Below are 14674 nucleotides of genomic sequence, written 5' to 3' on the forward strand. Positions count from 1 at the left end.
CTCCCATTTAGAAGCTTGTGAGGAGAGATTGCCATCTTTGCTTGTTCTATTTGGAAGTGGGTGAGCTTTGTCAAAGTAAAGGAGAACTCTTGATGGACCCTGGGAGGGACTTGCACAACACCAAGGCTCAGGTTGTATTTGTTCCTTTTGTTACCTATTAATGCAAATGAGTCCATTCTTCTCAATAACTTGTTATTTATGAGTTGTTTCATGTACTCCTTGGTCTATGTGTTAAATATGTTTTATTCTATGAGATTATCAAGTGCTATTTAATCGTTTGATTGTTAGTGGATGCAGGTTTCAAAGTGAAGGAGGAGCTCATCCGGATCAGCGAGGCTGGACTGCTACAACAACGTGGGACTACAGGTAGGATCTAAACACTTGATTTCTTATATAGTAAATGCATGTTTAGAGAAGGATTGTTCTTGTTTGTCTTGTTTGTCACTAGAGAGTCTTAGGCTCCTAGGGAGGTTGGTTGTGTCTGCACAATCGACTCTTTCCGCCTGACAGGACAGCACTTGCGTTTTTGTTGTTCCTTTTCCAAAGGAACGACACTTGTCATTTTTTTTGTTTCTTTTCCAAAGGAACGGCACTTGCGTTTCTGCTGTTCCTTTTTCCAAAGGAACAGCATTTGTGTTTTCACACTTTTTCGTGTGTATTTTTGTTTTTTGGTGTGCATTTCCTTTGTTGTTCCCTACAAAGAACAACATTGTTTTTGAGTGTTTTTGCTGTTCATTCAAAAGAGCAACACTTTGGGATTATTTTCGATAGCAACCCTTCCTTCCTCTCATGGGATTATTCCTAATTCACCTCAACCACATTTTAACTAATTCCATTTTATGGCATGAAGTACACTACTTTTATGAGGACAAGAATTATGGATTCTTTTGAAGTGAGTTAATATCATTCACGTTATGATCTTTAACAGGACAGCTCCTTGATGATAGATTTTTTTCGAAAGGGACAATTATATATATATATTACTTTACTGCATTGTCTTCTGTTGTACATGATACTGATTGATCATCTTAATACCATGCTGGTTCCATCCTCCCTGGTTATAATCTTCTCTGTTTGTAATAAATGAGATTATGGGTATATTTTTTTTTTTCTATTGGCATGTTCAACTTCTTCCACCATCCCTGCTCTTAAGGAGTACTGAGCCTCCCTCTTTTTATCATAAAAATGTGTAATAACAACAAAATTTTGTTCGCAGATGAAGGATAGGCGGTCTCATTACGAGCCAGCCTACCAATGTCATAAGGTTGTAAGAAAGTGACATTCCTATTATGGCCACCACATCAGGGTTGTGATCCATTGGATAGCCAAATTATCCTTGGAACAGGATGTCTCATCACGAGCCGGCCTGATCACTTTTGCTACATCCCAGTGAATGGCAGTGTGATTATCTGGTTACCACGCCAGCACATTGATCTCTTCTGTAGGACAGCACTGTAACTCTCCATTTATAAATTGAGGATCCTGGCTCATATGGGTTAAAAGGCAACCCTGCCGAGGCTATGGACGCCTGCTGGCAACAGCGGCTCTGCTTATGGTATTGAAGTTATATCTTATCGTCAATTATTATTATAATACCCTTTTGTTATTATCAGAGAAGTTATTTTCTTAACGTTTTCCCTGTTTTGAACCTTTATGCATGAGAAATTGTTTAATGATCAATTGCATCATTTTCAACTAGCATACTATTAGTAAAGGATCTTATTGGCATATTGTTGTTCTTTTTCTCTTTTTCATCAATTATCATCAATTCAAAGCGTCCTATCTCTTATTCATAATTATCTTTACACACTCTGATCTCATTATAACCATAACTCTCGACGTCCTATCAATGATATGTGTACTCTGCTTCATTTACTACTATATTGTTCATTCCCTTGCCTTGCCATCAGCACAACACCTTTATGTTCTTTTTGGTCATGGAATCCCTTTTCCAATTGGAGGAGGGAATGTATGCATTATGGGATTGCATGTGACATGATTACTGCACTCTGCGATAACTTGTTGATTTGAAAAAATATTAGTATTGCATGTATACATAAGTTTTTCTGATTGAAATTTTTGCATGCGTCTTATCTATTGTTATTCAAAACTAACACTATGGATTTAAGAACATTGTATGCAAAATAGTGATTTTTTTACAGGAGAACAACAAGTATGGGGGGAAACTCTATTTGCATCATGACCACACTATTGCACTTAACAGAAGAGGCTCACGAACATGAACAATTCTTCAGACATGATGTGCTTACCTGGATTCCACCTTTTGCATCACTTTCAGCACCAACTCTGCCTACATCAGCTTCAACAAATGCCAGTCCATATATGTCATTCCACATTTTTGGAGGTAAAACTTGAGGTAAAATCGCATAATTTTCTGATTTATTACGAATTTAGGAGAATTTAATGAAATCCATTTTGAGCATTATTTATCATCCTTCATTCCACATCTTTACCACTTTCCCTTTTTCAACGGCATATCATCTTTCAGTTTGGGGGAGTGTTGCTTTCATTCATTTCTTTCTTATAACCATGTCATTCATATTCTTTATCATCAATTGCTATTCTTATTCCTTCTCAACACCTCCCTTATTCCATGTTGTTTTACACCAGGCATAGAATTCAATAGCTGGTAGCAACCACCTCTATTTGTCTTCTAGCATTGCATGAGGACATGCTAATTCTTCAGAGAGGGGGAGGAATTGCTACGCATGATGGATTTTTTCTACTTTCTTCCTCATTTACGGCATACAATTTCATTTTTACACATTGCAAAAATTGATTTCCATAATATGAACTCAATTCTTGTGATTTTTGGAAAACACAGACGTATCGTTAATACAAATCCAGACAATTTCAAGATAAATTAGTTCATAAAATTTCGGAAATCATGCACTCTCACCTACAACCATTTTGTTTATATCTCATGATCCGTGCATCAAAACGATCTGATTTTTGGATCATAGAGGCATTCATATATTGTAAATTTACTTGCAACATTTCAACAAAATCTGGTTTGTAGTTTTTGAGAAAATGGTTAATGAAGTTTGTTGTTACTTATATCATATTTTGTTGCAACTTCATATATACATATAGTTGAATGTCAATGTAAAAATTGTTATACCTTCATCAAGATTACTAAAAGTGAATATTCATTAATTAAGGAAGAATTCATTTGTTCTATCTATTTCATGAGCTAAGATGAACATATTTTTTATTGCTTGGTTAACACATGGGTTTTTGTCTTTGGGTTACATGAGGACATGCAATATATTCAGTTTTCATTGCATGAGGACATGCAACATATTGAGTGTGGGGGTATGTTGGGTCGTTAATATGCCATTATTATTATCAGTTGTGAACACTTGTTCCACCCATTTCTACCATTCTTCATCACGTCATTTGTCATAATTTATTATATAAATCCATTTTATGATGATTTATGCTTCTATGAATGAATATTATTTATTCTCCTTTATTTCTAATAAATTGATGATTATGCATGATTTTATCAATGATAGTTTTAATAAATCAGTTGTAACATTATTCAAAAATTTTAGTCTCCAATATCATTTCCAGATTGAAGATTTGATCATTAAATGTGCCAACTCAGAAATTCGCTGGAATAAGAAGTGACGGTTTTGCAGTTGAGATTCTGAGCAAATGAAGCAGAATCTAGAAAATCTGGAACATGAGTTTTGTCCAGAACGGACCCAATTAACTTTACGAAAGAACGGTTTGCCCAAATTTGGCTTGTAGCGAGCGAAACGCAGGGTTCTTTGAGCACGATTTTCTCTGATTTGTTGTTGCGGCCGTCCTCCAAATCTCAGCTGCAAAGCCAAATTCGTCTTGCTCTTATTGAAAGCTGGATGGAAATATATCTTCTTGTTTATCAATTGGTTGAAAACAATCCAATTTTTTAATAGAAATCATGTTGTAGTCACCTTTATTGTAACTTCTCTCTGATCTCTCTCTATTTAAATGAAAACAGAGATCAGAGATGGGAGGGATTCAAATGATGGAATTGAGGATGAATTAGAGATTCAGAATTGAGGATGGCAGAGAGAATGGATAATGGCTGAGAGATTGAGAGACTTCTTGTTGTAACCCACTGTAACTCTACTTTGATATTTTAATATAAATCTAGTTGCCATTCCATCTTTGATGCTGAAGTAACCCAGCAGCATCCGCTAAAGCTGTATTATATCTTTATGCTTCATGTGTGGTTTGATCTATTTTTTTTACTCTGTTCAGTAATCCGACGCACTTTACTGTTTTACATATCAGCGCTATTAGATATACTTGATTGGATACTAACGTTATCTGCAACAGGAATGTTATGTTATCATTTTAACTTTGTATCGCATTGTTGTTCCTTTTGATAATTGATATAACATTGTTGTTCCTTATAGATTGACATTTGATTACAGATTAACCGCGTTGTATGTTCCTAAATCGGTACAACTGTATAATGTATTCTTAAATTGTGACTGTTGTTTATTCGGGATTGTTGTTCCATTATACTTGCTGTTACTTTATAGTTATGATTCATGCATATTGTATCGAAGCTCGGATTACTGTCCCTTTTAATAATAAGTGTGTTGTGTGCTTGATTTGGATTGTTGTGCATTCATATTTAATCTGCTGTTCCATTTCTTGTTATTCGCATTATCTTTATTTTGGTGTGAGAGACGATCTGTGGCTGTAGTGAGCCTTGGCATTTACTGCCTAGCTCCCAGACCCGTGGTCCATGCTCTAATTTCCTTTCCATCAGTTTCCAAAGGGATGGGCTATTGTTGTTGAACCCTTGACTGATACATTGCTTATTTTTCCGAATGAATGATTTAGGCTTCAAAGTATTTTGTTGTTGATTTCCATTAGTTAGAGTTTGTTGTTCAGATTCCTTTAATTACAGTTTGCTTTTAAAGAGTTTTCCTAGTTTACTTTCAATGGCAGCTTTAATTCAATTTCGATTTCCTTTTGATTGCTTTAAAGCAGGACTGTCAACTGTAGAGAACATTGGTTATTGCTTCCTCATTCCCAGATTAATTGTCTTGTTCCGGTTTGATTTCAATTGCATCAATATCCAGAGGAATGAGTTATTTCTACTGTATCCTCAATTGATGGTTGTTTGAGTGAATGATTTAGTTTAGAACATTTCAGTTTCTTGTTGTTCCAATTAGATTTTGTTTCCAGCTTTCATTTACTTTTGCATTTTAAGCACTATACTACAAAACATTACTCTTAAGTAAATAGCCACCTCAGACTGAGTACACTCTTGAAATAAAAAGTCGTCCCTGGGTTGATAATTAATGTGAAGGTAATTAGGAGTTAAAAAGACACCTTTTTATCGCTCTACATTTTGGCATCGTTGCCAGGGAGAGTGTAGCCATTTCTAAAGAGTAGTGTGAATCTGATGAGTGCCTGCTAGGAGAGAATTGGGTATTAAAAATGGAAGGTAAGAACCTGCGTACGGAGCATGTAACAACCCTGCTCCCCCGCCCGCTTTCCGGCAGATTTGTTAATTTTTGTTGGGTAGAAATAGATGTTTGAATTTTTGTGTGAATGACTAGGGAAAAAATAGAAATTTTGAAAAATAAATCACATGATTTCACTCAAGTGGTGATGTAAGCACCACCCATTTCACTAACTAATTGACAGGAACATTGGAAGAAGGAGCTTCGAAGGAACACATGAAGAACATCTTCTGTTATGGTAAGAAACTGCCCAACATTTCTACTTTTGAATTTCCTGCTCAACTAATTCCACACCCTCACCACAATAAACCAGTACAACATGCTTACAGTGTTGGACTGCCAAATTTACCCAACCTTCCCACCCATTCTATCTCACATGTGCCATTAGAGAAAACTTACAATGAGATTCAGAATGTTTCAAATTCAAAAATTGTAGAAGCTATGGAAGAAAATGAGGTTTCTTGTAGGTTGCACCAACAAACCATTTTAAAAGCTCAAGAACTTCATGGTATGATGGGAAATCAAGAAAGTAACGGATATATTGAAGATTGGTTTCACTCCATCACGTGTTTGCATCATCACTCCATACTTCAACAATTTTTGATACCATCTTTTCAAGGGAAGTTGGCTTCTCATACCCTAATTTTTATCAACATGCATTTTTCAAATTTGGGTATGTGCATACGTAAAGCCTTGATTATAAAATGGTTCCACTGGAAATACTCTTATACATAAACATATTCGATTCTCAAAGAAGAGTAGGATAGTGGAGAAAATAAAATAAATAAACAAATAAAACAAACACATTTTTTTTTTATTTTTATTTTTGTAAAGCTAGTTGTTTTTTGTTGCAACATGATATGGAAATAAACATCGGTGATAATTTTTTTAATCCATTTGTGTATGTAGATGAATTATAATGGAAATAATAGTTCTACAAACACTTATATTCATTTTTATCATCAATATGAAAAAATGGTTGAATATCATTTTTTTGGCTTTCGGGCTTGATGATATTTCTGGAAAAACAGTCGGGACAGTCATGTTTTGAGGGACCAAAAGTGAATATTTTAAAAACTTGCTTCTACCCTAGGTGGCCCTTGATGTATACTTTCTAACCCAATTTTAACCACTCAATTTGGATTTGAAACGAAAAATTTAGAAACAAAACATTGACAGGGTGTCTAGTAGGCAGCTCAGGAACAGAGTTGGGACAGTCAGTTTTTGGAGGCATAAATGTTTGAATTTTTAAAACCTATTATTATGGTACATTCCCCTATGAATCTAGTTTACAATTCAATTGGAATCACTCATTTTTGATATCGTATGGGGAAGTTATGATCAAAATACTGACTGTCTATCGTAAATGAACACCCTTAAAACTATGTCTTTCTCGCTGTTCCTTACAATATTTGACCCATCAATTCTTCTTTTATTCAAAACCTATTTCTATTGGAGATAAATAAATGAATCTAATTCCATTTTGAATTTCAATCATTTGAATCCGACATCAAACGAAGAATCTATGCTCGACATATCAATTGTTGGTCTAGATTGGGTAGTCGAAAATGACTCTATTATGCAGGTTGTTCTAAACAAATTTGACATATCATAGCATTGAATTTTTAAAACATGTTGCTACTAGAGATAATCCTTTGAATTAGCTCTCATTTTTCTTTGGAATCACTCAATTTTGACGAAAAACAAAGAAGTTCTGATTAAAACACTGCAGGTTAGCATAATTGGCCACTGCTCTCCCGCAAGTGACAGATAAATTTTACTTTATTATTTTCTCAATGGATTTGTTATACAGAGTAACTACTTGTTGTTTTTTGCATAATTCTTGGATTAGGGGAGCCCGATCACCTCTCTTTCTCCATGATTTAATGTTTTATTGCAGGTAGACACTCGTTTTTTGCAGGTCTTGGGAAAATAAAGAAGGTCGATTTATGGACGAGTGATTTTTGAAATAAATTTTAAGAAACAAAGAAATTTCAACCAACTCATTACCCAATGGATTCATAATAGAAGAAATGAAGAATTGGTTTCCATTTGAAGATTCATGTCATGTCGTTGTTGCCAAAACATTTTTCAAAAAGATCATTTTTTTTACATAATATCATAGCTGTTGTAACTTAATTTATTTACATATTGTTTTTAAATAAAATGTTGTTTCTTTTCTAATTTCTCTTATATTTTGTGTTTTAGGTGTTGCTTCATTCAAAGTGTAACTCATCCTCTGCATCAATACAGTGAACAGCGAATTCATTCTTTGTGTGCTTTCATTTTATGCTTGTGCATTTTGCTATTCCTTTTCTGAAGGAACAGCATTTGTGTGCACTTTTATTGTTTCTGTTGTTCCTTTTCTAAAGGGACATCATTTTCATTTTGCTGTTCTTTTTTTCAAAAGAACAGCACCTTTTGTGTCAGTCATTCCTTTTTCACTTTCATTTTGCTGTTCCTTTTCCAAAGGAACAACACCTTTTGGGGCAGCAGTTTATTTTGCCGTTCCTTTTCCACAGTTCATTTTGCCGTTCTTTTTCCACGGTTCATTTTGTTGTTCCTTTTTCACGTTTTGTTGTTCCTTTCCGAATGGAATAACACTTCTGCACTTTTCATTTTTGTTGTTCATTTTCCAAAGGAACGGCACTTGCGTTTTTGTTGTTGCTTTTCCAAAGCAACGGCACTTGCGTTTTTGTTGTTCATTTTCCAAAGGAACGACACTTTTCATTTTTGCTGTTCCTTTTCCAAAGGAACGGCACTTGCGTTTTTGCTGTTCCTTTTTCAAAGGAACAACACTTGCGTTTTTGCTGTTCCTTTTCCAAAGCAATGACACTTTTCATTTTTGATGTTCCTTTTCCAAAGGAACGGCACTTGCGTTTTGTTGTTCCTTTTCCAAAGGAACGACACTTTTAATTTTTGCTATTCCTTTTCCAAAGGGACGGCACTTGCATTTTTGCTGTTCCTTTTCCAAAGGAACGACACTTGTCATTTTTGTTGTTCCTTCTCCAAAGGAACGGCACTTGCGTTTCTGCTGTTCTTTTTTCCAGAGGAACAGCATTTGTGTTTTCACACTTTTTCGTGTGTATTTTTGTTTTTTGGTGTGCATTTCCTTTGTTGTTCCCTACAAAGAACAACATTTTTTTTGAGTGTTTTTGCTATTCATTCAAAAGAGCAACACTTTGGGATTATTTTCGATAGCAACCCTTCCTTCCTCTCATGGGATTCTTCCTAATTCATCTCAACCACATTTTAACTGATTCCATTTTATGGCATGAAGTACACTTCTTTTATGATGACAAGAATTATGGATTCTTTTGAAGTGAGTTAATATCATTAACGTTATGATCTTTAACAGGACAACTCCTTGATGATAGATTTTTTTCAAAAGGGACACAATTATTTATATATTACTTTACTGCATTGTTTTCTGCTATACATGATACTGATTAATCATCTTAATACCATGTTGGTTCCATCCTCCCTGGTTATAATCTTATCTATCTGTAATAAATGAGATTATGGGTATTTTTTTTCTATTGGCGTGTTCAACTTCTTCCACCATCCCTACTCATAAAGTTGTAAGAAAGTGTCATTCCCATTATGGCCACCACACCAGGGTTATGATCCATTGGATAGCCAAATTATCCTTGGAACGGGAGGACTCATCACGAGCCGGCCTGATCACTTTTGCTACATCCCAGTGAATGGCAGTGTGATTATCTGGTTACCACGCCAGCACACTGATCTCCTCTGTAGAACAGCACTGTAACTCTCCATTTATAAATTGAGGATCCTGGCTCATATGGGTTAAAAAGAAACCCTTCCAAGGCTATGGACGCCTGCTGGCAGCAGCGACTCTACTTATGGTATTGAAGTTATATCTTATCGTTAATTATTATTATAATACCCTTTTCTTATTATCAAAGAAGTTATTTCCTTAACTTTTTCCCTGTTTTGAACCTTTATGCATGAGAAATTGTTTTATGATCAATCGCATCATTTTCAGCTAGCATACTATTAGTAAAGCATCTTATTGGCATATTTTTGTTCTTTTTCTCTTTTTCATCAATTATCATCAATTCAAAGCGTCCTATCTCTTATTCATAACTATCTTTACACACTCTGCTCTCATTATAACCATAACTCTCGTCGTCCTGTCATTGATATGTGTACTCTGCTTCATTTACTGCTATATTTTTCATTCCCTTGCCTTGCCATCAGCACAACACCTTTATGTGCTTTATGGTCGTGGAATCCATTTTCCAATTCGAGGAGGGAATGTATGCATTATGGGATTGCATGTGACATGATTACTACACTCTGCAATAACTTGTTGATTTGACAAAATATTAGTATTGCATGTATACATAAGTTTTTCTGATTGAAATTTTTGCATGCGTCTTATCTGTTGATATTCAAAACTAACACTATGGATTTAAGAACATTGTATGAAAAATAGTGATTTGTTTACAGGAGAACAACAAGTATGGGGGGAAACTCTATTTTCATCATGACCACACTATTGCACTTAACAGAAGAGGCTCGCGAACGTGAACAATTCTTCAGACATGATGTGCTTACCTGGATTCCACCTTTTGCATCACTTTCAGCACCAACTCTGACTACATCAGCTTCAACAAATGCCAGTCCATATATGTCATTCCACATTTTTGGAGGTAAAACTTGAGGTAAAATCGCATAATTTTCTGATTTATTACGAATTTAGGAGAATTTAATGAAATCCATTTTGAGCATTATTTATCATCCTTCATTCCACATCTTTACCACTTTCCCTTTTTCAGCGGCATATCATCTTTCAGTTTGGGGGAGTGTTACTTTCATTCATTTCTTTCTTATGACCATGTCATTCATATTCTTTATCATCCATTGCTATTCTTATTCCTTCTCAACACCTCCCTTATTCCATGTTGTTTTACACCAGGCATAGAATTCAATAGCTGATAGCAACCACCTCTATTTGTCTTCTAGCATTGCATGAGGACATGCTAATTCTTCAGAGAGGGGGAGGAATTGCTACGCATGATGGATTTTTTCTACTTTCTTCCTCATTTATGGCATACAATTTCATTTTTACACATTGCAAAAATTGATTTCCATAATATGAACTCAATTTTTTTTATTTTTGGAAAACACAGACGTATCATTAATACAAATCCAGACAATTTCAAGATAAATTAGTTCATAAAATTTCGGAAATCATGCACTCTCACCTACAACCATTTTGTTTATATCTCATGATCCGTGCATCAAAACGATCTGATTTTTGGATCATAGAGGCGTTCATATATTGTAAATTTACTTGCAACATTTCAACAAAATCTGGTTTGTATTTTTTGAGAAAATGGTTAATGAAGTTTGTTGTTACTTATATCATATTTTGTTGCAACTTCATATATACATATCGTTGAATTTCAATGTAAAAATTGTTATGCCTTCATCAAGATTACTAAAAGTGAATATTCATTAATTAAGGAAGAATTCATTTGTTCTATCCATTTCATGAGCTGAGATGAACATATTTTTTATTGCTTGGTTAACACATGGGTTTTTGTCTTTGGGTTGCATGAGGACATGCAATATATTCAGTTTTCGTTGCATGAGGACATGCAACATATTGAGTGTGGGGGTATGTTGGGTCATTAATATGCCATTATTATTATCACTTGTGAACACTTATTCCACCCATTTCTACCATTCTTCATCACGTCATTTGTCATAATTTATTATATAAATCCATTTTATGATGATTTATGCTTCTATGAATGAATATTATTTATTCTCCTTTATTTCTAATAAATTGATGATTATGCATGATTTTATCAATGATAGTTTTAATAAATCAATTGTAACATTATTCACCATTTTTAGCCTCCAAGATAATTTCCAGATTGAAGATTTGATCATTAAAAGTGCCAACTTAGAAATTCGCTGGAATAAGAAGTGACGGTTTTGCAGTTGAGATTCTGAGAAAATGAAGCAGAATCTGGAAAATCTGGAACAAGGGTTTTGTCCAGAACGGACCCAATTAACTTTATATAAGAACGGTTTGCCCAAATTCGGCTTGTACTGAGAGAAACACAAGGTTCTTTGAGCAGGATTTTCTCAGATTTGTTATTGCGGCCGTCCTCCAAATCTCAGCTGCAAAGCCAAATTCGTCTTGCTCTTATTGAAATCTGGATGGAAATATATCTTCTTGTTTATCAATTGGTTGGAAACAATCCAATTTTGAAATAGAAATCATGTTGTAGTTATCTTTATTGTAACTTCTCTCTGATCTCTCTCTATTTAAATGAAAACAGAGATCAGAGATGGGAGGGATTCAAATGATGGAATTGAGAATGAATTAGAGATTCAGAATTGAGGATGGCAGAGAGAATGGATAATGGTTGAGAGATTGAGAGACTTCTTGTTGTAACCCACTGTAACTCTGCTTTGATATTTTAATATAAATCTAGTTGCCATTCCATCTTTGATCCTGAAGTAACCCAGCAGCATCCGCTGGCGGCTGAGGGCCCAGCCTCTGGTGGAGTACGCTGCTGCTGTATTAAATATTTATGCTTCATTTGTGGTTTGATCTCTTTCTTTTACTCTGTTCAGTAATTCGACACACTTTATTGTTTTACATATCAGCGCTATTAGATATACTTGATTGGATACTATCGTTATCTGCAACAGGAATGCTATGTTATCATTTTAACTTTGTATCGCATTGTTGTTCCTTTTGATAATTGATATAACATTGATGTTCCTTACAGATTGACATTCGATTACTGATTAACCGCACTGTATGTTCCTAAATCGGTACAACTGTATGATGTATTCTTAAATTGTGACTGTTGTTTATTCGGGATTGCTGTTCCATTATACTTGTTGTTACTTTATAGTTATGATTCATGCATATTGTATCGAAGCTCGGATTACTGTCCCTTTTAATGATAAGTGTGTTGCGTGCTTGATTTGGACTGTTGTACATTCATATTTAATCTGCTGTTCCATTTCCTGTTATTCGCATTATCTTTATTTTGGTGTGAGAGACGATCTGTGGCTGTAGTGAGCCTTGGCATTTACTGCCTAGCTTCCAGACCCGTGGTCCATGCTCTAATTTCCTTTCCATCAGTTTCCAAAGGGATGGGCTATTTTTGTCGAACCCTTGACTGATACATTGCTTATTTTTCCGAATGAATGATTTAGGCTTCAAGGTATTTTGTTGTTGATTTCCATTAATTAGAGTTTGTTGTTCAGATTCCTTTAATTACATTTTGCTTTTAAAGAGTTTTCCTAGTTTACTTTCAATGGCATCTTTAGTTCAATTTCGATTTCCTTTTGATTGCTTTAAAGCAGGACTGTCAACTGTAGAGAACATTGGTTATTGCTTCCTCGTTCCCAGATTGATTGTCTTGTTCCGTTTTGATTTCAATTGCATCAATATCCAGAGGAATGAGTTATTGCTACTGTATCCTCGATTGATGGTTGTTTGAGTGAATGATTTAGTTTAGAACATTTCAGTTTCTTGTTGTTCCAATTAAATTTTGTTTCCAGCTTTCATTTACTTTTGCATTTTAAGCACTATAGTACAAAACATTACTCTTGAGTAAATAGCCGCCTCAGACTGAGTACACTCTTGAAATAAAAAGTAATCCCTGGGTTGATAATTAATGTGAAGGTAATTAGGAGTTAAAAAGACACCTTTTTATTGCTCCACATATGGCATGGAAGATTCGAAACCAGTATGTACCCCTATGGTTACAGGATGCAGCCTCAGTGCAAATGTTGAATCAACAACAGTGCATCAACCAACCTATAGATCCATGATTGGAAGTCTGCTTTATTTGACAGGTACCCGACCAGACTTTTATCGCTCCACATATGGCATGGAAAATTCGAAACCAGTATGTACCCCTATGGTTACAGGATGCAGCCTCAGTGCAAATGATGAATTAACAACAGTGCATCAACCAACCTATAGATCCATGATTGGAAGTCTGCTTTATTTGACATGTACCCGACCAGACATCATGCATGCAGTGGGAATAGTTGGAAGATTTCAGGCAAATCCAAAGGAAATTCATCTTTAGGAAATTAAGAGAATCTTCAAGTATCTTCAAGGAACTAAAAACTATGGCTTATGGTATCCTAGAGATACAGATCTCACACTTCATGCTTATATAGATGCAGATTGGGCCGGAAGCGTGGATGACAGAAAAATCACTAGTGGTGTTGCATTCTTCATGGGTTCCAGATTAGTATCTTGTTTCAGCAAGAAACATAGTTCAATAGCATTATCTACAGCCGAAGCAGAGTATGTGGCTGCTGCATCTTGTTGCACACAACTTTTTGGATGATGCAAACTTTGCAGGATTTTCAAATCACTTGTACTCCACCTATCTCCATCTTATGTGATAATACAAGTGCTATCAGCATTTCAAAGAACCCAGTCATGCATTCAAAGACCAAGCATATACCTATCAAATATCATTTTCTTCGAGAACAAGTGCTTGAACAAAAGGTCAAGTTGGAGTATTTTCCCTATAAGGAACAAGTTGTTGATATACAGAGAGACCTTTGAATACCTCAGGCAAAAGCTGGGGGTAGTTGATGCATCATCTTGCTATTGAATCTTGTCTGTTTCAGAGATTGTTGGTTGTATGCGCGTTTCATATGGGGTATACGCGTACATTCGTTGGTCCATGGATTGGTCAAAGACCAACTGGCACAGGTTCAGGGGGAGCATATATTCTTCTAACAATGCATTGTTGGCATTATTGTAGAAGATCTTGGAGGAGCAAGTACAGAAGGAGAACATGGATGCTAATCTGAATAATGTTGCTAATGTTTTGTCTCTATGTCTTATATTTCTTTTGTCAAGGTCATGTAACGGCCTATTTTGGTTTCCCCTCTATGCCTGGGATGAATGATATAATGTACTTGGTTGTCATATGTAAATTTCTAAAGTAACCCCACTTGGTTGGGTGGATGATCCCCACTTTGTTGGGTGATGAATGTATGTATAGAGTCTTTTGGTGATAGGAAGGTCATTTATGATATATGGTGGATTATGGTTCTTCTTGAAGAAAATTTCTTTTGTAGATCTGGCCTACAGCCAGGGAGAGTACGATCAGCACAGGAGAGCAGAGTTTTCAGCCTGTTCTCAGGGG

This window comes from Pinus tabuliformis, chromosome Q, assembly GCF_031772625.1.
Source record: "Pinus tabuliformis cultivar Carrire ecotype Pingquan chromosome Q, CPIR1, whole genome shotgun sequence".
In the NCBI taxonomy this organism is placed as follows: Eukaryota; Viridiplantae; Streptophyta; class Pinopsida; order Pinales; family Pinaceae; genus Pinus; species Pinus tabuliformis.